The sequence below is a fragment of the Petromyzon marinus genome, chromosome 14 (genome assembly GCF_048934315.1).
Source record: "Petromyzon marinus isolate PM22_M1 ecotype Great Lakes invasive population chromosome 14, UKy_Petmar_22M1.pri1.0, whole genome shotgun sequence".
Taxonomy (NCBI): domain Eukaryota; kingdom Metazoa; phylum Chordata; class Hyperoartia; order Petromyzontiformes; family Petromyzontidae; genus Petromyzon; species Petromyzon marinus.
In genome coordinates this window covers 7,814,725-7,842,280 of record NC_133680.1, presented here as the reverse complement: position 1 = coordinate 7,842,280, position 27,556 = coordinate 7,814,725, and positions in this window count along the sequence as shown.

The window sequence follows — 27,556 nt, the reverse complement described above, 5'->3', positions numbered from 1 at the left end:
ATTTGAAAAAAGTGGCGGGTTTTTTTTTACGTTAGCACCACGGAGAGCGATTTGACAGTTTGTTCAGATGGACGAGTCCATCTATGTTCGGAAAAGAGGAGGGGGGAGACGAAAAATAATGGATGCGGTCTGAAAGCCACCATAAGCATGAACAATCAATTAAGACCCGAAATGGTTTATCAAATCCTTCCAATGATTGCTAAGCCAGAATCCATCTTCTCGGTTGAAATTGTCTCTGTGTTTGTATATGTGGATAGCCTTATGAACGAATCTCTCATGGTAGCCAGATAGCTTATACGGCGCATTTAAGTAATTTGCATTTTGGTGTATCCAGGGATAGTTGTCTAATTAAAATAAGTAACTACATCACACATAACTAATTAATGTGTAAATACTTCCAGAGCTACAAGCATGTTACAGCCCGTAATAATATAATTTGTTAGTCGATATATACAACCACATAAAATGTTGAACACGTACGTGTATCCAAACAAATGTTTTTAAGCTATATATGTAGTACCATATCAGCAACATAGACCTTTATTTGTCATTATTAAAGCACACTAATATATCATACAACATTGCAACACATACACACACAGTATTAACATGGGAAAACCATAATGAAAGTATCATCGTTAACGATGGCTTCGTTTTTACGATGTTAAATAACAGAACAGAGGTGTATTTTCACGAACCCAATGGGCGGTTTCATATCGTTCTCATTGCAATGTCGCATGACCTCGGCTCTGGCGGTCCGTTATATTGCCCCTAAGAAGCCACCGAAGAAAAACGGGGCTTCCACGTCGACACTAAACGGTGTCGCGACCCCTTCGAGTTTTGTATTTGTTTGCACAAGGTCACGTCCCACCGAATTAAGGAAATTGCGCGAATAAAATACAAAAGCTGAAGAGCTCCGACCACGCAGTCCCAATGATGGATACGGTTTTTCTTAACGTCGTCTACCTTGGCGCGTCAGTCTCGGGCCTGAGCAGATTATGACCGCATAAACAAAATAATAAACACGCTCTCGCGTTCATTACGTCGGAGATTTGACTTGGCACATGCTTGCAAGTAAACGGCATGCCTGAAGAGCTTCGCAATTGAAATCGGAGATTTTTTTTGTTCTTACTGCACAGAAACACATTTTTACTTGAAGTCAACGAGCTCTTCCTGAGAAAGAAAAAAAACTTTGACGTCCATTTTTTATTTGCTCGGCCACCTTTTGTCAATTTAAAACGAAATGGATCTACTTGTGATGGTTAAATGATACCCGGCATACACAACCCTTCGAGGAGTATCACATACATATATATTTTTTTCAAATGTTGCTTGGAAAAGGGTGGAAAGTTTGAAAAGTGAGGGCATACGTTGTGTAGAAGCTGTACGGATTTGGCATTGTGAGCAATTTGTTTTGAAAGGCAGGAGCCTTAATGCCTCACCTAATCCTTTGGTGGTTTTATCTGAAAGGTAAAGCACGTGCATTGAATTAAATACGCCACTCACTTTGCCAGCATGTGAGTGGCTGCATACGTTAGAGCAAGATTCCCTATCACAGCTGTGAGACGGTAAAGCCTCTTTCCCAACCAAGATTGAGTGCATGTGTGTACATAACATAATCTCAGGAATCTCAAAATTGGTCCGCTGTTAGTGTACTCCATCGCGTGCTTAAATACGAGCAATTCGTATCGACACTTTTCCTTATCTCATCGCTTTTTGTTTCAACAGATGACTAATGTATTTCACCTTTCAAATATAGACGTAACTTTTATTTAACTTTTTTAAACCTGTCCCTGAGTTCTTAATTGTACTGCGTGGCCGACGTACGGCTCGTTCATTTGGTTGGGTTTGCACCGCGTGCCGTTGAGCAACGCGCTCTGGGAACTTGGAAAACAATTCACTTCCTGAAGAAGCTCCCACCCAGCATATGGAGTTGAGTGACAATCGTCGTCCCGATCAACTTGCGCTACAACCCGAAAACACATCAGTCAGTTTATGCATGCTTTCACTTATATATTCAGTGTCTAATGTTGGAGGGACAACAACAGGGAAATTAAAAGTTCGTTTGGTTCTCTCGGTAAAGTCACGTAGGTAGAAAATAATAAATCACGACGTTTCGATCGCAACACAAGCGACCGTCATCAGGTGAGATCAACACAGCAGTTCCCCTGCAGTTCCCCTGCTGTGTTGATCTCACCTGATGACGGTCGCTTGTGTTGCGATCGAAACGTCGTGATCTATTATTTTATACCTACGTGGTGACTTTACCAAAAGAACCAAAGAGTATGGATTCCTGCAGTCACAAAAGCTTCATATCCAGATTAAAAGTTTGTTGTTTGGAAAAAATAGAAGGAACATAAAAGCCTAACGGAGAATGGCTTGACGACATAAGAAATTGGTTCCAGAAAGATGTGCACTACTTTAGCATATTGGCATAACACAGAGGAAAGGGGGAAAAACAAATGATTAAATATGCAGTGGACACCTAAGTGCTATATGCCCATGGGTTGTGATGATGATATGTATAATAGTGGTGTTTGGAAAGAGAATACAATGCACAATTTATGTTGGTCTGTGGACAATGTCATACCAAGAATTAATTAAGTTGTTTAATTACCTGGAATGTTTTGGGAAGAGACGTTTATCACTGCAAAATCATGAATTCAAATTAGACACCAAACGGTTTTGCCAGTGTCTCATATTTTCATGGAAAATGTATTTCACGTTTATCTTGCGCGGGTTCACAATAATTTTTCAATGAAGAGAAGTCGCCTGTTTATTTTTGTGAAAGCAGCATTAATAATGTTAAGATTGTCAAATGTAATAGCAATGAACATCAATTTTACTTCTTGCATATTTAACATATTTTTGATTGACAGCAGATAGTTAAAGCCATGACACTCACCAAACAAAATCCCATTATGTGAAGAAAGAGGCTTGATTATCATTTGTCATCACTAACTACATTATGGGCCACATTCTCATGCATAGTCAATTACCCAGACTGGTATCTTAACCATTTTGCAAATGGGCCAAAATGTGTGTTTTTTGTCAGGTGCTGTTTATTATAAATGCATTTTAACAAATTTCTTTCAGAGTGCACACATTGCCGTGGCAGACTGACCCGTTTTATCTGAATATTCTACCGTATGTTAGCCGCTAAAAAGTATGTCGTTTTGATTTTAATATCACGTCCTTTAACTTCTTTTAATATGCAGTGTGCACATGTGTATGAATATCTGTGTGGTGTTGAATGTGAAGGTGAGCGGGTTAAAGCAATATATCACAGGCCAGGGCTAAACGGAAAATGAGAAGGAACGGTAATGAAACTGATATCTGTAGTTTTCCTGAGACAGAACACAATTAGCTGCCTTTGTTGGTTGATTCAAGGACATTGCTAGAACACTGGGTGATGGTGATTGTCCATGTTGTTTGCAGATTGTTGATTTCTATTTTTACGCGAAGATATTTTACCCCAATAATCTACAGCTTCTTTCCTTAAAAAGGTCAATAACTTAGCGGCTGCTACGATGCGTTGTGTGAATGCGTCTTAAGTATGCGGAATGCATGCTTAAAAGAGTTCAAATAAGTCAGCTGTTGACTATAACGTGATACTAACACAGTCATTGAAAATCAATGCCTGTGGGCAGGAACTAAATCGAGACGATAATAGCGTCTGTGTCTACTTAGTTATCGCCTTTGCCGCTTGTAATAATATACCCTCTTTTTTACCTTCATTTCGCCGATTTCCTTCTTACAAATTCATTGCAAACACATGCTGACGTTGATTTGATAACGCGAACGGCACTCTTTACGATTTTCAATAACGTAGAGAATCACCCCCCCCCGCCACCTCCCTCCAAACGATCTGCTGAAATGTGTTGGAAGCGGGGCGACTTGCTGCATGGCAGAATGGTAGAATGGGTTTGGTAAGTTGTCGCCGTTCTGACCGAGAGGTCGACGATCGACGTTCGGTCACCGTTTTTTAACGAACATTCATTGTGGTTTTGTTGTTGTTGTTATCACATAGCGGGGTGGACCACGGGAAGGCCGTCATTTTTCACCCCCGCAAGCAGGCCACGAGCCACGAGGAGGGGCCTCGAAAGGTTTTGGATGTGCGCAGATTTTACTAAACACTCGGCTAAGTGTGGGGAAGTTTGTCCCCAGACTTGGTGGAACAAGGCAATTTGCCGGTGACGCATGACCCGCGTAAGTGCAGGCTTTCCCAGTATTAATTCGTTTCTGTTTGTTTAAAATGCCCCAAAACAAAGGCTCCCACGGGCACCTTCTCGAGTCATCGGTCTCTTTAGGACATGAACCAGGTGCTCAGATGTAGCACCTCAAAGCACAGGTCTGTGTGTGTGTGTTCGTGTGCGCTAAGAGTCACGACATTTTCTTGTCGTTTCTGTGTGCTTTTGGATGCTAATAGACATGCGTCTTGTGAAATGGTCAAGTGGCAGCTGCAGTTTCTTTATTTTACCAGAATAAAATGCATTTTAACATGATGATGATGATGACCGTTTGCATATGGAATAATATGCTCACATAGCCTTGCATGACATGACGGTAATGTCAAAAATATATAATCGGATGGTGCTGCTATCGTGGTGAAATGATTCGAACACACTGCACTTGCATTTTTTTTTGCACTTGCATTCCAGATGGTCAGCGATTCGATTTACCAGCGTGGCAGTTGAAGCAATGGGGCAAGTTTCTGAATTTACCCCCCTGCCTCTGTCCACCCCGCAGTGTGCATGGGTAGACACCGCAAGTTTGTCAATCAGTAAGTCCTGTCTGGCGCGGTAAAGTGTGAGGGTGCTCCCCCACCTCTGCCAAGAGGTCTGGCCAAAAGTCCAAGAATGGACCAGAAACTCTCCAGAGCGGCCTTTGCAGAGCTCCCAGTAAATTCTGGCCCCTTTTTACAGCAGCAGCAGCATGAAAAAAAACACTTCGTAGCTGCACCTTTACCTTTTATATTTAATATATGTGCATGGATAATTAATCACATTTTCTAATTCTATTTAGCATTATAAATAGTATTTACAAAGCCGTGCACTTTGTTAAATTTTCAAATTAAAACTCGTTACCTGAAGTGCCAGAGAATGTTAATACATTTTGTGAACCTATAAGGTATACAGGTAGTTATTTAAAATCCTTCGAAATGTGATTGAATAATGCTGAAAATGTAACTGTACACACGGAGTTTAACACGTAGACTTTCACGACCAATCTCATCCATAAGAGGTTTTTTTTGGGTTAGATCGCGTAAATATATAAATGTTGTTAAACCCGTCACCACGCGAGAGGATTTCTCCACAAATATGGATGTCACCTGATGAAGCTAGTTGTAATTACTGGCGAAACGTCGTACTCACATTGTACATATTGTGGATTTGCTCTCCGACACACCGGTGTGATGTACTAGTAATGAATTGTCATGTTCTATTTACGTGACAAACCTTACTAATTGGCTGTGTCGGGTGGTGGCAGGTTTAACGGCACTCATATTTATGCGATCTAAACAAACAAAAAAACCTGTATTATGGATGTACACACGGAAATTGAAAAACTGACATTTTGGTAAGCCAACGTTGGTTAAGCGCTTAAAATTCAGGCTGTCACTTTCCATGGTTGGGCTGGCTTTATTTTCCCCCAAAAGTTATTTCCCCTGGTTTGTGTAAACAGAAAATGTGTTGTCATATGATGCATATCCACAGTTTATTGTGATATAATGTCTTGAATAATATGACCGGTAATTGAATCACCTCTCAAATTTTGCTGAACCTAGCCACAGAATAATATGAGCATTGGCTTGCAAATGTGTGCAGACTATGCCAAGCAACAACTGTGTTTCAAGTTATTGTGAGGATGCCATTTTTCCAAATAATACATTTTGCAGGTTTGTATCCAAATGGGAAAAAAATCTAAAATGGTAAAGGTGCAGCCATAGAATCCCTTGTTCACGCCACAGCTGGTGGAAGGGCCTCCCCTTCGAGGGAGCTCTATAAAGCCCCTCTAAAAGTTATTTTGGCCTACGCTTCGATGCCGGGAAAACGTCCTGGAAAAGGTGGGGCGTACCTACACTTTACCCCACCACACGTAACTTGCTGTTCGACCGTGGTGTCACCCGTTTACACTGCTCGGTGGACAAAGGCGGGGAATTTAATAAACTTGCTGAAAGTTTAAACTGCCGCGCTGTGAGATTGAACCGGCAGCCTCTGGATTACAAGTTCAGTGTCCTATACATTTCACCACAGCACCATCCCTCTAGTACGATATGCTTATTAGTTATTACAGAGTGGGGGTTGAAATATTGACTTGTTTGGCAGTGTATTATTCCACTGGCATATCTAGGGATTGTAAATCGTGGATGCACACAAGGGATATTCAATCAATTTGTATTACACATTGCTTGAGCTTATTGAATTAGATCGATGTACCCAAACATTGTGCCATCTGTCGCGATATACCTTCAAAATTAATGTATACACTTGACCTGGAAATGGTATTATACTGCATTCGACAGTTATGTTTAAATATATATTTATATACACGTATATATGTATATAAATTAGTTATTTGGTTGCTTGCAGTGTGTCCTAACCACACCCAACAGCTGCCATGTGTTGCACGCTGTCACCTATTGACGAGGCTGCCAAAAAAAAAACGTTCCCGAATGTTTACACATCAGAACTGCCAAAGTGTCACAAGGGCAAGTAACGCTATCCCTCTCGACCTATGCAGAGGGGGTTTGTGTCAGAAACTGGAGCAAACTCCATTATGCGCTCAATGCAAACGCACCGAATTCATCAATATAAAAGTAGCCGACTGCCATCATCTGTTTCCCATACTTTTGACAGTGACACAAATGCTTTGCATGCCTTTAAGTTATGCCCAAGTGTGTGGCTTAGTCACTAAGAACCACCCCACAAACCTCCACCCTCCACCCGCTACCCGCCCTCCTTCCTCCCCCCCCCCCCCCCCCCCGCTTGTGAAGTCATATCTTGCCCGTATTTACTCGTGTAGAGTTACCCGAGCTGATGCGGCTGTACATTCAGTCACATACACACAGACACACAGACACATGCTTTTCCTGGGCTCGGAGCGGAGTCTGTTTTACCGATGTTAACTTGTTGATGCACGTGCGTAGCTCGTCTCGCGTTCTGCCCTACGAGCGTTGCAACATTGTTCGCTATTAAAGCACACGGCCTTAACCTTTCGTGACCCTCAGCTAGATTTCATTTCATAACCACCCGCCTGAGATGAAAATCTTTCATGATGGATTTCTTCTTCTTCTTCTTCTTCAAGTGAAAACAATTAAGTTACGGAGATCGCCACAACAGTTACTCTTTTAATTCTTCGACCCTGCCAGCGGTGTAGTGTTGCATGAGAAGTCTGATAAAAGGTTAAACAGGTCGAGGACTAACGCCGTCATTTCTCCGTTTCATCTCCACGTTCTGGGGATGGAGAAGGGGCTTAAGGCTCATTTGGCCAGACAAATTGGCACCGTGTCACTTAAAAGCTCGGCTACTGCTCCCGTTGAATGTGCCAGGTGACGCGCCAAGCAGGGGATTTGGCCTGTCGCTTGCCAGAAAATCCACGCCGCAGCCGCCGCCCATAAGCAAATCACGAGTGAGCACTTGCGTGAATGCCGAAAACTTTTAATTTGTTTGTTCAAACGAAGTGTGCGTGCGTGCAAATTTTTTCCAAGCCTGTTTGAGTGCAATCTGCAATTTTTCAGTAATTTCCCAATACTATTTAATAATTTTCACGTGATGTTTTTTCCCTTTAATTGTTCCTCAATTCAGCACAGATTTAGCGTACAGCATTTCCAATATGCCCATGGCTAGCATTATAATTGATACTTTTTTATATGTAAGAATTTAGCTTTTGGTGAGACAACACTCAAACGGCACTCCGTATACCTGCCTAAGCAACAATTAAAGTGCATCAAGATTAAATCAATGATGTAAAGGATATTAACAGGAGCAGGAATACGGTGATTTTGGAGAAAGTGGACTGAACTGATAATGAAGAGCTACATACCGATATGCCCGATGAAGACATTTTTTAATTGGTTCATATTACCGGCGATAATACATAGATCAGAGGCAAGGGCACAAGCATATAACATTAAATGAATGCTGAAAACTAGCCAAAGACGTATGGAATTGCACTAAGAGACGGGAGAATGAGCATGTGCATCAGGGAACAAACGCAAATCAGAGATATCATATTGACACTTAAGAAAAGCGAGTGGGCTAGGGCAGGACATAATAGATGATGGTCACAACAAGAGATGATGGTCACAAAACTGATGGTGTTCTGACAGCCGAAGGAGTGAATGTGCCCAAGACGACCACTGGTGAAGATGGAGCGATGCGATTGAATTCACGGGCAAGAGCGAGATTGATTGTGCCATCGCAAGACTATGACAGCGGGCGATGGTAGGCCTTCATCCAGCAGTGGATAAGGCAATGGATGATGATGATGATGATTGTATCGTCTTTATCGGATTATTTAATTCATAGGTGAGTGAAGCTCATTGATATTGGCCCTCCGTGTGGGGTGGTTGAGGATACTGCACACATTCGGCTTATTTTCAGAAGTGGTGCCTGGGGACCCTTTAAGGTCTGTAAGTGGATGGTTCACTGCTTTTAACTTCCCTCCAACTTGACAGCACGCTCTCGTCCACAAAGCTGTCTCCTCTGCGTGACCCTCCCATTTTTTGGGGGCGGTGAGAGTAAAACACGGGGAAATAATGATCAACAAGAGATTTCACTGAGGTCATATCCCACTGCAATCTTAATTGTGTTGTGTTTGACTTGGAAGGTTTTTTTCTCTCTCTCTCCCTTGTCTGCTATTAGCATGCACTGTGACATTGTGCACATTGCCTTTGCTGATGTCAAATACCCGGATGCCGCTGTTAATCAATAGGGCAGCCCAGTGGAACCCACGGCTAATTAGTGTTGCACACTACCATTAATTCCAGTCTCAAATATTCAAACCGTGAACATTGCGACGCACTTAACCAATGCGTGCACGCGCGAGTGAAAACACACGTGAGTTTATTGTGGTCATCACCCATCTTTATAGACGTCGTTATTTGTATATTTGTACTCGGCACATGCCGTGTAAAAACGAGTTTCAACGTACTGCTTAGAGGTGCCGCAATTAAAAGTGTGAATGCAAAAGCCCACGTTTAATAAAAAAAAAAGTATTTTTGTGGTTCAGAATTCGTTTACCAATTTACGCCAATGCGTGGTGAGAAAATGTTCATGTCCATTTCCACGAAGATAAAGTTTCGGGAGCCTACACATTTTTTTATTACTGGACAATGTAATAAAAAAAATTACATTCAGAGTACGCTTGAGATGTTGGCACAACTTGTCACCTAGAACACGTAAAGCAATTGTCGTACAACAGCAGAGGTTCTGACATTGGTGATCAAGCGAAATCAAAACTTCGAACGTGGTTCTGAGAGCACACAGAGAAGTCTATGCTAACAATATTAGCTATTTGTATCATTAAAGAAGTTATGTGCCTTTGCACAGATAAGGTCGGCGTTAACAATGTTAAGTTACAAGTTCAGTGTTTAGATCAATGTGCATGGGACTAACAGAAGTGCTGTAATGCCCATGATATATTACGCAGACACGTCACGGTTAAATAATTACAATTGGTTTACTCTGATTTATTTGAAAGCATTTCCTGATTACGAAATTAACTTTATTTTCTCATAAATAATTTTGGTATGGTTTAAAAGTAAAAACATTGTTTAAGAACATCCTTATAAATAGAATGGGGGTAAACTTTTAATTGGGTAATTGCACAAAATATGGCTTCATGGCCTCAGGGGAAATATATTGTTATATACACAGTGAGCCATCATTATTGCATAATTTGATTAAAGAACAGCATGTTCATAAAAAAATGATCTTTGTAATATAGCAATGCACTTTCCAACTCCGGTATATGATTTAAAACAACCTTAGCATGCAGAATCAATGAGGTTAAAATTGTGAGCATTAAATTAAAAAAAAATCAATTATAGAACAATCGAGTCACACTGCTTTGTGGAGCATACTGCTGGTGCTGCTGCTGCTGCTGCATTTACTAAATGAGAATGGTTTTAATCGCAACTTCACTTACGGAGTCATTTGAGGCGGTTCGCTGGCAGTCAAAGGAATGCATTGTTCCAAAGGTTTATTTGAACAGACTCGGGTCCCACATCCTGACGTTGTTTAACGTGACCATCTCTTTTAAACAGTTCCTACGAGCCTCTTGCAGACGCAGCTCTTTCTTATGTTCTGTTGCCCGACAATCACAGTGATGCCTCATACGATGCGAACGACACGTCGTTTTCTTTGTGCACTTGCCTTTGTGATACCGTTTGCGAAGCACGCGATCGATACTCTTTGAGTCAGATGTATTAGCCGTATATGAATTGTGATTGTCCTGATTTTTCTTCCGTTCACAAAGATCTCCAGCGTGGTGTATTATTTAAAGTATTTCGATGAGTAATAACACTTCACCGAATGAACTTTGAATAATAATATTCGCATATCTGTGTGAATGGATGATATTGATACATTAACAAAAACAGCAGTTCATAATTATTAATCTGGGAATACCAGTGGTTTAAAAATATACCAATCTGGCTTTGTGGAAAGAAGTGCACAAATAATATGAGTGCTGCTACGTATGCCTTCGCTGCACCGTGTGTTGTTCAGCACGATGTCCGACGTTTCACTCCTCATGCCTGGGATCTCTTTCAGGAACGGAAATGAGCAGCTCGCATTGTCCCCGTCGATTGGACAGTTTCACTGATGACGCTTCTTCACCCCGGCACGAACGACACGCGTGGCAGTAGCAGAAGACATACATTGGGGAGCGCAAATAACCCTGGAAGCACAACCGTGGGCTTCTTTATTGAGCAACCTGATTGAGAGGTGGTAAATGGTAGAGATTATCAGACGAGTGCAGCATTTCTTGTCTCCTCTGAGTAGGAAAAAAAAGTCTTCTAACGTGCATTTTTGAAACTCGCTATCTTTTTTTGGCTTGACATTTCTCCCCGGATGCCTTTTGTTCAATTTCAAGAAGAAAAAAAATTGCTCTTATTCACCCTTAGCTGGATGTGTGTGCGTGTGTGTGAGCGGCGCTCGAATATGTACATCGCCGCCGCGATGTTTCCGATGCACGCCTTCCTTTCACGACGTGCATCATTTGCGACTGTCCTCCCTCGAGACCGCAAGACATGCAAATTGTACTGCCGACCCCGACCTCAGTCGAGTCAGCAGAATTCAACAATGAGACCCCCCCCCACTCCATCCCGGCAGGCGACCACAGAGTTGGGGGTTAGATTAGCGCGGTGAAACTCGGATAAAATTAGGCAGCCCTGGCTATTGTTGGACCACCATGCTTGTAGCGTCCCCCTAGACTCTTGGCCAGGAGCCAATCTTAACTGATCAAGGTATTTTCGTCATGTTGACCAAAGCACATAGGAGAACACAGCGGCAGATAGAGCACGGATGCGTGCGTTTAAAGAGAGGGAATATCTCTCATCTGCAACAAAAGAGAAAGCGATGAAGGCAACGGACGTCTGACGGACAAAACCCAGATGACGCCCGACCACCTCGTGGTGCAGTGCAGTGAAGCGCCGCCTGTCTCGCATTGGTCTGTACGGTCATCAGAGAATCCCCAGGAAGTTTGGCAGCACACCCACCGTGACGGCAAGGGTCGTCAATACCTCTGGAGACGGAAGAGAGAGAGAGATGGAGAGACGTTGGGTTTTTGCTGTGAAGACTGCAAAATGCTTATTGTCAGCAGCCATGTAGACATGGGGTGGGTGGGGGGTGGTTTCAGAGGAACTGTGCACTCCGTGAGAAGTCAGTGCCACGCAGATGAATTGAGTGTCTCCTTTCATCTCAGGTCCCCATCACAAGCTTGTCACCCATCGCACGCTGCTCCCAGGAGGAAAGTCATCATCAGTAAAAAGTGCTCTCATTATTCTTTCTGCCTCCCTGCTGCAATGGATTGCCCGATCTCGACCCGATCCTCGGGGATAGAGCTCATAAATGCAGATCATATGCAGGTTATTGGCGATTAGTCTACTGCAGAACGACTAAAACTTTGTTTGGGCACGTTGCTTCGTTACTTTTCATTCTCAGATTTGCCCTCGCAAAAGCACCCGAACCAACTCTCACCGACCTCTTTATTTCATCCTTGAGATATCACTTCCGCCTTTAAAAGCTGCCCTAAGTACATACACTCTGCTGTGTTTTCCAGCAGTGTTCCATCCGACAGACACCTCCAATTGTTTAGAAAACTTGTACGCGACCATTGTTTTTCTCGTACTTTTGCTGCCAGTGACCTCAGTCAGAATCTTTATTTATTTGTCCTGGGGAAATCCGATGAGCTAAGAAGCTCTTTGTCACAGAAGTTCAGTAAGGTACAGCAGCAAAACAATGTTTTTTTCGGTAAAGGCTTGAATGTGTTTAAGATAAACAGAATGCACAGCGAGAACATATCAAATACAAAACTGAAAAGTAAACCATCCCCGTATGGCGTGTTAAAGTTTAGTTGGACATGTGGAAGTGGGCCGAACAGTTTTTAAACGATCGTATAAATAAAATACCTACTATGCAATTCGTACTTCTAAACTCATTTATATATATATATATATATTTATTTATTTGTAGCACTTGCTTACCTTTCATCTATGCTGCGCCTATATAGTTTTTAGCATTGTTTTGCTGACTTGATTTGAAGCTTTCGTGACTGCAAGAATTACTCTTTGTTTTTTTCGGTAAAGTCACGTATAAATAATAAATAATAAAATAACATAATAGCGTACGACGTTTCGGTTGCAACACAAGCAGCCATCATCAGGTACAGAATAGCTAAATTTACGAGAGAGGGGAAACACATAACCTCAGATGTATATACAGATACCCAAGTAGGGGGAACTAACACAGATACAACAGGGGACACAGAGAGAGAAGCATACCAAACAGACAGGGTTTAGCAAAATTTTGGAAACCATATAAAGCAACACAGACGGTCGGTCAAAACACAATTAACGCATAGTCTGGTTGATCACGCTATTTCAAAGATGGCTAAATTGCAAGTTAAGTATGAAACTCAAAATACAGACCGCACACACACAGACATACTTAACTTGCAATTTAGCAATCTTTGAAATAGCGTGATCAACCGGACTATGCATTAATTGTGTTTTTACCGACCGTCTGTGTTGCTTTACATGGTTTCCAAAATTTTGCTAAACCCTGTCTGTTTGGTATGCTTTTCTCTCTGTGTCCCCTGTTGTATCTGTGTTAGTTCCCCCCTACTTGGGTGTCTGTATATACATCTGAGGTTATGTGTTTCCCCTCTCTCGTAAATTTAGCTCTTCTGTACTTGATGATGGCTGCTTGTGTTGCAACCGAAACGTCGTACGCTATTATGTTATTTTATTATTTATTATTTATACGTGACTTTACCGAAAAAAACAAAGAGTAATTCCTGCAGTCACGAAAGCTTCAAATCAAGTCAGCAAAACAATGCTAAAAACGATATAGGCGCAGCATAGATGAACGGTAAGCAAGTGCTACAAATAAATAAATAAATATATAAAAATTAGTTTAGAAGTACGAATTGCATAGTAGGTATTTTATTTAAACGATCGTTTAAAAACGGTTCGGCCCACTTCCACATGTCCAACTAAACTTTAACACGCCATACGGGGATGGTTTACTTTTCAGTTTTGTATTTGATATGTTCTCGCTGTGCATTCTGTTTATCTTAAACACATTCAATCCGACTCATACGAGACCTAGAAGAGAAGAAAATGGGTGTAATCTTCAAAAATTACGACACGAACGTCATCATCGCAAAATGTTGTTTGACCACGCTTGATTATGTCCTAAAAACACCATACACTTTCATGTGCCTTATGTGCCGTAGTAATTCGACGCCACATTATAAAGTTAAATGCGTTTATTTTTCAGACTTTCTGTATATATTGCACGATGTACCAAACCAGTCTACGTTCAGTAGCAGGGTTGGTGCTGTGATTCACAACAGCACGATTTTATACAGGAATTGCAAATGTGAGAATTGTTTAATGAATGAATTGTGCACGGTTACATGCTTATATTCTTTACCAATTATAAATGCTATTTATAATATTTTGAATGCGTGGCTCATGTAGAGGAAATAAACTGGTTTGAGAAGTAATTTCAAATTAATTAATATCTGTATCACTAAAATTGTACAACTATAACTATCAAAAATGTACGCTTCCAGGAGTCCATGCGACCATGCAGCTGATGGAATGTGTTATTTTAGGGAGGCATCGCATTTGCTTATTTATTTTGTCACTGCCCGATGATGCTCAATGCTTGTTGTATGACCGAAGAAAGTACAATAGTGGCATCGGTAAAATAATTCAACTCAGGTGACTAACACATTCTTGTTTTTGGTGCGCATGATGGGAATGTATTCATGTTGACATTGCCACTGCAGGTATTTCCGTGTGACTGCGACATGTTCTATCACTGTGGTTGGCGTTGGGTGATGGATGGACTCGCACCAAAAAAGTGATGAGACATTTAGTGCAAACATTAAGCAAAGGCAGTGTCTCTGAGAAAACACACATGCTGTTAGGGTCAACTGACTGAGTTGATTTTGTGAGTTATTTTCACCTTGCGTTAACAGTAAAATGCAGAGAAAAAATTCCACTTTAAGGGCATTAACTTTAATTCCCCCTTCCTGTACCAGCTTTAATTGGACACAAACTGTTGATCGGTTATTACAAGTTCAAATTACCATAATGTTCTACCATTGTACACTCAATAGTATTGAAATTCAAAGACTCCAAATGCTCGCCAAGTCAAATTGTTTGATTGCACGTTGGTAAATCTTATTAGATATCAACATGAACTCTTTTAATAACGCTTCTACAGAAACTTAAATGTGGATAAAGGACCTTGTGTTAGCTCCCGGAGGAACACCGATTTGAGATGCTGAGATTTTCTTTCTTCTGGCCCGGGTGCATGATTACACGGGTGATGGAGTAGCCATTTTTTGCTGAGTTGACCTTGGCGAGGCCTTCAGTGGGAACAGGGTTTGGCAATTGGTCCCAGGTTGTTATGGTCCTGGGATGCTGCCATGGGGTACTAGTTATCATCACAACCCGACTTGCAATCACATAGGGTGCCGGTTCAATTCAATCTGCTGGCGCAGGTATCTTAAATAATGTTAACTTTTTGTATCTGCCTACCTCTGTGCATCCAAGAGTATAACGGGTTCACAACAGTTTCATTGATGTCTGGACAGTTTGAAAAAGTAGGCCAAATTACCCTTTACGTGGGGGTGGAGGGCGGCTCTCTAGAGCTGCCGCTACCTTTTATTCAATTTTATTCTGTGGTGGAAAAATGGTGCCCCTGTCACTCTGCTACCTCATGTACATGTAAGGAAAGACAAAACACTGCCTTGTAGAGACTGAGTCAGGTGAACAGGTACACGCAAAGGCAACAAGGCTTCGGATATTTTGACGGAGATGGGAAAAAAAGTCAACCCAAGAATTTGAGACCCGGGGCTCTTTTACGTTGAAACAGACAGCTTCGGAAGGACAGACTTTAATGCGCATTTGAAAAATGGAATGATAACATCTCCGGAGCAAAGATTCCAATGATCAATTTAGCAACACAAATTGTAAAACAAAATCTCCCGGGGGCATCAAAATAAGAAATGGTGTGCCAAAAGCAAAGGCGATTTGCACGGGAAAAATTCATAGCCTTTGGAAAAAGGAATAAACTGTCACGTGAAACTATTGACAGAGCCACCAAGGAAAGGTGTAATATGCTACAAAATTTTGCCATACTTGTTGGACTGAGGTCCCATGTGACTAGAAACATTGCAATATCTCTAACATTCTATTGTGAATTACGGCAGTATAATTAGCCACTAAGCGCTGCTTAAGAACATGCTGGTGCTTAGTGTCCACAAACCGAATCACATGGTATAATATATATATGATAATGGACAATGCCCTTTATCAATCTACTGCAGGATGAAGACCTCCCCCAGACGCCATGCGGCCATGAGGATTGTTTGACCGTACTTGACCACACCGGCTGGTGTGGGTTACGTGAAGCAGAAAGGAACTCCGCTCGCCGTGTTCATGGCGCATTGCGCCACGGTTCCACCCCCTGGCATATCAAATGCATTTCTCCCAACAACTTAGAAGCTACGGACGACTCCGGAATTAGTGCACGTTTTTGGTGGGACCATGTTGAAAAAAAAACAATGAATTATGATGGCAGATCGCAGTGGTAAAATCATGACCTCACAACAATAATATCAATGAACACGAGTTAAATATTCACGACGACAAACAATTCTTGACCACCTTTTGGAAACAAACACTTGTTCAATGTGCTGTAATGCCACACTTTTTTTTTCTTCCAGTTGCAATATTATCTTGTTGGTTTTCCAATGTCTTGAACAGTGAGCGTCTTTTTTATACATATCAAAGGTTGCAACAGGGCATGTGGCTTCGATCAAAGGCGGGTTTAAAGACGTTCACCAAAACAGACAGTTTGTGGCTCAGCGTTTGTTGGTGTAGCAAGAGACACTAGCCCGGGGTGTTGACCCAAGCGTGGGTAATAGGCATGATTATTTGGGTAATGCCAGAGGGGTCAGAGCTTGATCAGTGTGATGCTATAAGAATCTTTGGGGTAGCAAGGCACAATCCTAACAAATGTCGCCAGCGTGCACATTCAGTGCCAGTTCACTTTGACGGTGTGTACGCATTTGTGCATGTGACCCCCCTCCCCCCCCGTTTTATTCCCGGCCATGTGATTATCTGCACCAGTTGTGGGCCTCCCCTAGGTCGGCTCAACCTTAAATTAGTACATGAGTTCCCCGATTAGGACGGTTGGCTGCGTACAATGCGAAAAAAGTTCAGCATGCATGCATGTGTAAACATCGGCACTGGGGAGACAAAGGCGTCCAGGCCTGGAGCTGCCACACCATCCCTTCCTTTGCTTTTATAGCCTTAATAGGCACTCGCAAACAGCACCTGCCCCGTTAATCTGGTAAAGGCTGAAAGACAGATATTTGACTTTGTATTTTTAGTGCACTGCTTTATGTTGTTGTTCGAAATGTTATACATATGTAACGTCTTGTTATGCAGCAGTGTTGTCAAACTGTTTCGCATATCCCAGCGTGCCATTCTCCCCACTGCTTTATTGCAATGAAAGTAGCTCCCTTTCTCATTCCCATTGCAGCATAAATGACTCCTCACAACACCCTCCTTCACGCTTACACATACATATGAAATACATTCGTGCTGTTGGTGGCATGCAATTTTTCATTGCTGCTTCAGCAAAGATTATACATATATTATGTGAAATATATTGCACTGTGAGGTAGTGATGTATGAGGTTTGTTTAGTCTGTGTGAAATTTAGTGTTAGGCTACAATACGTTACAGCCAAGTCACATAAATAACACGTTTTATGTGTTAAAGTGCCCCCAGAGCTCCTTTGCGTTGTAGACCATGGGTGTATATGGAATGTTTATCTTGTTGAGCAGAACGAGAGAGAGAGAGCGAAAAACTATCCATGGCCAGTGTTGTAGCGTTAGATTTATTACTTTGAATACTATTACATTTGTTTAAAAGGTGCGTGATATTTGTTCAGGCCTTGTCTCAATGTTGCTGTGTGGATGATAAAATAACTGCACGATTAACATTCATTAACGTCTCACAGTCTAAACCTCATAGGAATCCCGCAGTCGGCAAACGGGTTATTTTTTGAAATTCTAAATTCATATTTGATTCGTATAGAACCTGCACGGATTTCCTGCCGAGTTTCCTGTGGAGAGTTGCTAGTTTATATATTAGCATTTGTGACGTGGGTGCTTTTGATTGTACATTTTGTCAGGGTTGTAATTAGTGGGGGGGGGGGGGGGGGAAGGTTGGATGTAAAGTTTACCTTACAGAGGTACTACAATAAGAATGACATTGAAATAACACACTTTTATTTTTAATTTCACAGTTTGTTAGTTTTAACATTGGACATTTGGCTATTGAGCACAATGGTAATTGCTGCCTCAGCTCAGCTCCGGAGCACTCGGGGACATACGCTGCCACATGGAGCAGAAAATCCAAATTCTCGCATGTTCGGTGGTTTCTCCGCCAGTCTTCCTTGAGTGTCCTCTGGTGTTTGTTTTGGTTGTGCCGTCAATGTTTGAACATGTGGCTGACTGAGCTATATGGGTGGCTTGAGGGAGTCATTCCTGAGTCAGTCCTTGGGTTCATGCGCTGGGTGAAACGGGTATAATTGATCTTCGGATGTATAAAGGAACGAGTTAGGGCCTTAGTGGGGGTTACTCATATTCTCAAGGAGGTGAGGGATTCTGGACTTAGATGGTCTGGGCTTAGGTTGAGAAGGGACAAAGAAGATGTAATGAACTATGGAGATGCCACTGTTGGAGGGCAGGAGGGTAGAGAGGGAAACTGAGGTGGAAATGAAAGGATGTGGTGGAATGAGAGATGAAGACTGTGGATGTGACGAGAATAGGGGCACAGCATAGAAATATACGAAGAAGAACCCATGCAATAATGGGGCTTCTGGATTATTAGAAGATGATTTATCGTGATACATCATTCTCAAATAGTGCAGTGTGCTTTAAGATTCTTAAAATGACATGGCGTGTTTAAAAACGCTTTAAACGTTACGACAGGCTCGATGGGTTTCGGTAGAGTCAGGAATGATTGCACAAATAAAATACTAGTCCTAAAATGATTTTATATAGCTCAATTTGGGTTTTCTTCACTCTGAAAGTACAAAGTGTGGTAGAAGACACTGAATGAAAAGATGACTTACATTGTTGAACAGTATCTCAAAGGCCGTGAAGAAGGCTATTTCTGGTGTAGGCCAATCAGTTTCAAAGAAAATGCATATATTATCAGACCATGTTTGTTTGTATGCCACAAGTATGTGTGGTTAATGCGGACTTTATGTCCTGAAAAATGTATCTATTTGATATTTGAACATCTTAACAACAGTCTTATTGCAAGAAAGTGTAACCCCTATTCCTATTTTTAATTATTTTGGAAATTGGCAAAAAGGTCCCATAGATATCTGCTGCTACATGAAAGGTAAAAATGTCCATCGATTAAACCACTGGAAAAAATCCCACGTTGTCTCCGTCTCAGGCTGTTCTCATCCAGGAGGGATATGCCTCTTACTGCCAGTGGGGGGTTCCAAAGAAGGAAAAACGATCTCTACTCGTAACTGGGTAGTACTTTGGTAAAAATTGAAAAAGACAATAAGAAAGCCCCACATGTGGCTGACTCATGCTTTGGTGCTCAGTGAATCTAAGCAGATGTGACCCCTTAAATGCGTCCGTGTTGGTTTTTCTGCCGGACGCTGGTACTCCTGGGCCAAATTGTGCCTGGAAAAGCTACAGTTCCCGTTTGTCCCTCGCGCCCGTCAGATATTTCAAACCACTCGCGGCACGCCAGGCGAGTCCCATTCGGCGCAAGTTCCTCCTCTATAAAAGCCACTACCAATTGCATAATTGACAACATATATAGTCTATCACTCTGCGGGACTACAAAGGCATTTCTACATGAAGAGAAATATGACAAATGAAGGGAAAGAAAGCAAACTTTGCTGAGAGCCAGACCTCTTTAAGCAACTCTATAGGAAAATGTTTTTTACCCTATTGATTTGCTATTATATTTGCAACAGCTTTGTGCCATCTCAGTTGGTTCTGCGCACATTGAAGAATCATTATAATTTCTAAAGGCTGTCAGGTTTTAAAATAAGGTGCACAAATGGTAACCGCTGGGTATTTCAAGCATGACAATTATGGAATTTGCAACCGAAGCATTTTGCGAGTTCAGGCCGGTGAATTTATTTATATATGAATTAATAAGAAACATAACTGCGTGCAGTGGTCGATGGGAAAGTGTAGCCGTTCACTGATGACGTCTGCAGGGAATAAGCAATGTGGATGCAAATCAGGAAGAGTGAAAGCAGCCATTCCCGCTGAGTAAGCAATCAAAACTTAAGCTCCGAATCACTGCACATGCGCTGTATAACTTCAGGCTGACAGGCCCTATATGCACGGGTCTAGCATGGCCGCAAACACACGTGCCCATGCGCCGTGCTTTCAGGCACACTGCCACCATTTAGGTTTGATTGCGCTGTGCGCCCCTTCCCCCCTGATAATTGGTGGAAATTAAGTAAGTATTATTTTTAGTTAAGGACCAACCAACGGACTGACTGACCGCGGTGATGCAGTTCGGTGAGCACTTAAAATAATTTGAGGCCTCCCTGTGCCTCGAGCCCATATTATACGAGGATAAGTTGGGGATTACATTGCGTGCACTGGGACAAGCATCTTGCAGAGTTTCATTGCCAAACCTATCACGTTTTCAAACTTGAGAGTGCAAGAATTACGCTCTTATTGTCCATGGTGAATTTGTAATTGCTACGAATGGGAGATCGTTATGTTCTTGATAAGCACTCCAAGGGTAGAGCAGTGGGTGCAGTAGTCACCGTACTGACCAGCATGGTGAAATATCATCATACTTCCCCCAAAATGTAAATGGCGTGCTGAAGCTGTAATGCAGCAGTGGATTAACAAAGGGACTATAAATGATTACTGTGCTAGTGGTATAAATATCGCTATAAGCTTTAAAAAAAAACATTATTTTAAAAACAAATCTATGCTTTTGTGGACCTAATTGATTGTTTTTTATCCCGTATGTATAGGTTCCCAGTTTTAAGGAAAGGTAACAAAGTGATTTATTATTTTCTGATGAGTCAGGAAATGAAAGTTGAGCCCTCAAGAGATTTCCATCTTGCACAAGCTCAGGGTGCTCAAAGCGTTGAGGAAGCACATACACCACCTCATCAGCTCATCAGAAGAGATATGCATTGTGTCATCCGATTTGCATATGAATGCATGACTAAATTGCTTTCTAAAGAACAAACCTGGATAAAATGGAATGCGTGGCAGAATGTTAGCTGTGTGCTACGTTTTAAGACTACAAGGTTGCTGGGTTTTGAGAATGAATTTGACAGAAATCGTGTGATAATAATAATACATTTTATTTGTGAGCGCTTTTCTGAATACTCAGTGACACTTTACATAAAATCATAAAAGCAGCAAAAACAACATCAAATGGTAAAAACACTAAAAACACATCAAACTTAGCTAAACATTAAAAGCAATTTTAAAAAGGTGAGTTTTAGTCAATGATTTGAATGCTGGAAGGTCGGTGCAGTCACGGATTTGTTTTGGGAGAGTGTTCCAAAGTGAGGGGGCAGCTATAGAGAAGGCTCTGTCGCCCCAGGTTCGATGCTTGGTCCTGAGAGGTGGAGTCAGGAGGTTGACGTCAGATGAGCGAAGGCTACGGGATGGATTGTGGCGGTGGAGCAGGTCAGTGAGGTAGGAAGGGGCCTGGTTATGAAGGGCTTTATGTGTGAGGAGGAGGAGGATTTTGAATTGAATTCGTTGTGGGACAGGGAGCCAATGTAGGTTCTGGAGGACAGGGGTAATGTGGTCACCGGTGCGGGTGTGAGTGAGCAGACGAGCAGCAGAGTTCTGGATGTACTGGAGTTTATTTAATGTTTTGGTTGAGGTGCCGTATAGGATGCTGTTGCAGTAATCGATTCTGGAGGTGATGAAGGCGTGGATGAGGGTTTCTGCAGCGGAGAAAGAGAGTGATGGGCGAAGTCTGGAGATGTTTTCGAGGTGAAAAAAGGCAGTTCTGGTGATTTGTTTTATGTGGTGTTCAAAGGAGAGGTTATTGTCAAAAATGACTCTAAGGTTGCGACTTTGAAGGGATGGAGACAGGGTGAAGGTGTCGACAGTGACGGAGAAACTGCGAATGGATTTAGTGATAGATTTGGGACCGATGATGATCATATCTGTTTTGTCGCAGTTAAGTTTAAGGGAATTGGTATGCATCCACGATTTAATGTCAGCGAGGCAGTTAGAGAGAGTGGAGTGGATGGTGGAGGTGATGGATTTGGTGGAGATGTAGAGCTGGACATCATCGGCATAGCAGTGAAAGTTAAGACCATGGTGGCGAATGACGTTGCCAAGGGGAGACAGGTATAGCATGTAGAGCAAAGGACCAAGCACCGAGCCCTGGGGGACACCTTAGGACAACGGAGCGGTGGTGGAGGTGCACTTGTTGATGTGGATGAACTGTTGTCTGTGGGTGAGATAAGATTGGAGCCAGGAGAGGGCGGTGCCAGTGATGTTGAGGGTAGATTTGAGGCGAGAGCAAAGAATGGTGTGGTTGATAGTGTCAAAAGCTGAAGTGAGGTCCAGGAGGTTGAGGATGCTGAGGTGACCAGAGTCTGCGGAGAGGAGGATGTCGTTGGTAACTCTGAGGAGGGCTGTTTCAGTGCTGTGTTGTGAATGGAAGCCGGATTGAAATGGTTCGAACAGGTCATTTGAGGAGAGGTGGGTTTTGAGTTGTTTGGCGAAAGTGCGTTCCAGTATCTTAGACAGAAAGGGGAGATTGGAAATGGGCCGAAAGTTTGACATAATGTTGGGGTCAAGTCCAGGTTTTTCGAGAATGGGGGTGACAGCAGCCAGTTTGAGTGAACGTGGGATTGAGCCAGAGCTGAGAGAGAAGTTAATGATTTTTGTGATGAATGTGGAGATAGCTGGTAAACAGTCTTTGATGAGGTGGGATGGGGTCCAGGACACATGTTGATGTTTTCATTCCTGTCAAGATTTTAGACAGCTCCCCCGGCGACACTGGGGAGAACTGAGACAGTGGCTGGGAGGTGTAGGGGGGAAGGAACAAATGATGGAATGACAGAGCAGGCAGTGGTGGCAGAAGAAGAGGACATGTTGGTGTAAATGGTGTCAATTTTGGTCTGAAAGAATGATAGAAAGGTGTTGCATTTATCAGTTGTGAATGAGTTGATATTGTCACTGGGTTTGAGAAGTTTATTTACTATTTAGAAAAGAGCCATCGGGTTAATAGGACCAGAATGTATGAGGTGTGAGTAGTAGGTGGACCGGGTAGTGTTAAGAGCTTCCTTATACTGCTGAAGGTAATCTGTGTAAGCTTGTAGATGAACAGTTAAACCAGTTTTCTTATGGAGCCTTTCAAGCTGACGCTTACGGGATTTCATTTTGTGCAGAATAGGAGTGTACCAGGGAGCAGAGTGAGTGAACGAGACAGTTTTAGTTTTGATGGGAGCCAGATGATCGAGATTGGTGGAAAGTGTTTCATTGTAGTAGTTGGTGAGGTTGGAAAGGTTGTCAGTCACGGGTGGGGGGGAGGAGAATATTTTGCTGGCAAGGGAGGCTGAAAGGGCAGGACTAAAGATGGATTTAATATTTCTGAAAGAAATTGTCCTTTTGTCCTTGGTTGTAGAAATGGGGAGATCAATGTTCATGGTGATTGCCAGGTGGTCAGAGATGTTGAGGTTGTGGGGCTCGAGGAGCGGTATGGTGAGACCAGTAGAGCAGACCAGATCCAAAATGTGACAACGGCTGTGGGTTGGAAAGTTGACATGTTGGGTGAAATAGAAGCAGTTTAGCAGTTCCAGGAATTCAGTAGCAAATTTTCAGTCAGTGTCAATGTGGATGTTGAAATCTCCCAGGAGCAGAACAGAAGGTGAGATGGCAGATAACTGAGTTAAAAAGACAGAAAAGTCAGAGAGAAAGGAAGGATTTGGTTTGGGGGGTCGGTAGATTATGGCAGTGACCAGAGGAATGGGACCAGAGAGTTTGAAAGTGATGCGTTCAAAGGACTGAACAGCAGGGATGGAGATGGTGGATGTTTTAATGTCCTTTCTGTACACTGCAGCGACACCACCTCCCCGCTCCTCAGATCGGGGTTTGTCCATGTATGTATATCCTGTAGGTGTAGTCTGGTTGAGTGCGAAATAGTCCATAGGTTTATGCCAAGTTTCAGTGATACAGAGAAAATCCAGGTTATTTTCAGTAATGAATTCATTTAAAATGAGGCTTTTATTGTTTAGTGAGCGGGTGTTGAGCAAAGCCAGTTTCAGGTGACTTTGTTCCGTGGTGAATTGAGAGGACTGAGGGATGGGGCAGAAATTGGTTAGGTGCACGTGTCGTATGTTTTGTTGACGTATTGACGAAGTTGTGGTGCGCAACCAGGACCAGATGGATGGAATGGAGTTTGGGGTTGAGTAGTTGTAATTGAACATACGACCAGAGCCTCTGTGAAGCGGACGGCGAATTAGTCCAGTGAATGTCAATGCAGTCCAAATGAAGGTGGTTGTTGATTGAGTGGAAGTCGGCGGTGGAGTGGAGCGGTGGCATTATCCAGGTGTGGAACTAGCGCTAGCTTGTACCCAGTTGCCCGGTGTCTTGTAAATGGGAGGGCGTCCACGGCTCCCAGGCGCCGCTCCGGCTTCTCGACGATGACGCTGTGACCGCCGCGTGACGGGAGCCGTGGGAGCCGCGGCCGCAGGCCAGAACCGCCGCCGCAACCAGCGCCGCGTAGACGACGAGGGCGAGGGGGGAAGCCAATCAGGGAGCTCGTGATGTCGGTGCCACGTGGAGCAGTCGTGCCTTGACGTCTCTCGCTGCCGCAGTCGCTGAGTCGTCTTGCGTACGTTCGATTCGCTTTCACTTCCCGCAACACCGCGGGGAACAGCACAGCCGGGCGGCTTGAAAGGGAATCCCCTCGACACGAACCTTTAGAAACCTCGTGTCGCCGCAATAATCAGAATCTTTGGTATGAAGAGGCTTTACGGTTTTCGGCAAAGACGACCCACATCTGCCCTGGATGCTTGTCCAGACGGTCGCTCCTTCTGCTCCTCCAGCCACAAGGATTCCGGTGTCTGTTCCCAAGAGCGAAGCACTCGAGGCGTAGGCCGTCTCCCTTGAGCACCACCGTTACCGCCGGTAGCTTCGCCTCGATGAGCGGCAGAAAGCCGCCCGGTTGTCGTCGTCCTCGGAGCGCGCGCTGAGCCTCAGCCGTAGACGGCGCCGATGCTGCGCGTGGACTCGCACGGCGTGGGGAGGAGGCCTCTCAGCCCCACACACTACACGTGGCACCGGTACTTCACCTCCACCGAGAGACCGTAGGCCGGCCCTTTGTTGAAATTCGCTCTTTGTTGTCCTTCCCCAGCACCTCCGATGAGCATGGTTGGCTGCTAAAATATATGTCTGCTCGCAAACACGCAGCTGGCTGACGGTGCGCTAGGAAGCATGCAGAGAGGTACAAGCCAACTGGCTTCTGAGATCTCCTCCATCTCACTCCATGAATTCCACCGGAGCAGGCACGCTCCCAGGTGGCATATCATCTGAAACGAAGCTCACCGCGGCCACGCCGTGAACATTACCCGTGGTTGCCAATGAGCTGTAGGGCCCTATCCGGCGACAAATGCGGGAGAAGAGGTAGGGGGATGGCGGCGGTGGCGGGGGGTGCAGCAACCGCCGAACCCCACGGCGGCGAGGGCCCTTTGTTGACAACTGGCGCGAGGTTGGGGGTGTCCAGGCTAATTGCCGAAATGATTTTCTGCACCCATGTATGGACATTTGCGTAACTTGTTCTCAAGGTGAAATTGATCATTTTCAAGTGAATAAAGATACTCTCTTTTATTCAAGAAAGTCTTACTGAGGCTCAAGACATTTGCAGGAGGATCACGCATTGCGATGTTTTGGCCAATTCCATTAATGAGTGTTTGGCATGTGGAGGGAAGCTGGAATACCCATGGAAAACCCATAGAAAGCCCATAGAAACCCCATAGAAACCCCATGTATATAAGAGGAAAACTGTCAAAGTTCCACACAAATAGGTCGAAGATTGCATTTCTATAATGCAACGGTATAGCCCAAGTTTACAACATATGGTATAATAATAGGGTTTTTCCCCTTTTTCTGGCAACAAAACTGAAACCTTTTACAAGGAATCATGTCTGCATTAACCACAATACTTGTGGTCAAAATGCAAACAAAAAACACACTATGATAATATATGAATTGTCCTTGAAACTGATTGGTCCACACCAAGGGACGGCTTTCTTTTGAGCCTCGACCCAATTGGTGCTAGACCAGAGGACGCCAAAAGACGTACAGCTCAAAAACAATGCACTATCAAAGTAATGAGGGCTCGGGGTAAGCTAGAAAAAGGGTAAAACCCCTATTATTATATTTTGGTACTGGCAAAGGAGGTCTAATGATGTAAACATATGGTATCCCAAGCAGACTCCCATCCAACTACAATACTCACCAGGCTGAAGCCTTCTTAGCTTCCACACTTTTATGAGAATGGGTGCATTGAAAGGAATGTAGGCCAATCTTGATTTGAAGCTTTCGTGACTGCAGGAATCCATACTCTTTGGTTCTTTCGGTAAAGTCACATAGGTAGAAAAAATAATAAATCACGACGTTTCGATCGCAACACAAGCAATCGTCATCAGGTGGGACAACCACAGCAAGAAAAAAAACTTCAGCAGTAGGAATGTGTGCATTTGTTATTTGCCAAAAAGAAGGTTTAACATTGAGCACGGTCGTATGCATGCAGCCTCAATGTCAACTTTGCATGTTAAACAATGGATAAATTCAGTACTGGAAGGACACCCACTTTCATCACAGTACGTAACTGATGTTATGATTGGTTCAATTTTCACCTATCCAATCATATTGGTTTACTGGCATTCAACACCAACCAATCAATGTGAGCCTCCACCAACAAAGTAATGTCTGGTTTATAGCACTGCTTGTATATATGTATATACACATTATTTATTGTGCTCAACTCGCATGGCCATTGCTACTCAGCCGGGATGCCCAAGGCAGAATGTGGGTGATGTGTGTGTAACTCTATATGCCGCGTGGATTGGAGTTGAAACCCACTACCTTAACTGCACGCTTTTTAAGCACAATGTGTGACGGGCTACATAACGCATTATTACGCTTGAGACAAAGGTGATGTTGAAGAGTTGAAAAAAATGCAGAGGTCGGGTGGCATACTTTAATTGAGCACAAAGTGCTTTAATTGGAATGCATGCCTCGAACTCCTTTGTCCGCTAACAGCGATAAACATCACTTCAAACCGGCTCACGCTAAAATGGTACTAGCAGCTAAATGGATTGTGGGAAACCAAACTCCTGACTGCTGGATAAAAAAAAAAGTTTATTCTGGATCGAGTTCACATGCATGTTAGGAACACGGCAAAAACGTACCATTTTTTAAAATCCATTTTATTAATTGCAATACGATGTGAAAATTAAAATGCGGTCATAAAATACAGACACAAAGGTACACAGCTGTGATGGGAAGCAAATGAAGCATGCACACTGTGTTTCCTGTATGTATTTATTGCTGTGTAAATCTGTAATTACCGCACAAATGGACAGTAGACCATCACAAATCATCCGCAAGGTATGCATTGCTTGTTTCTCGTATGCAAATGAACGGGCATGAAGATGGCATTTGTGATTTAAATTAGAGCTACGCTGCATTGTCCCGGAGTGATGCATCACTCCGCGTGTTGGATACGGTATGATTTAATGTTGATTTTT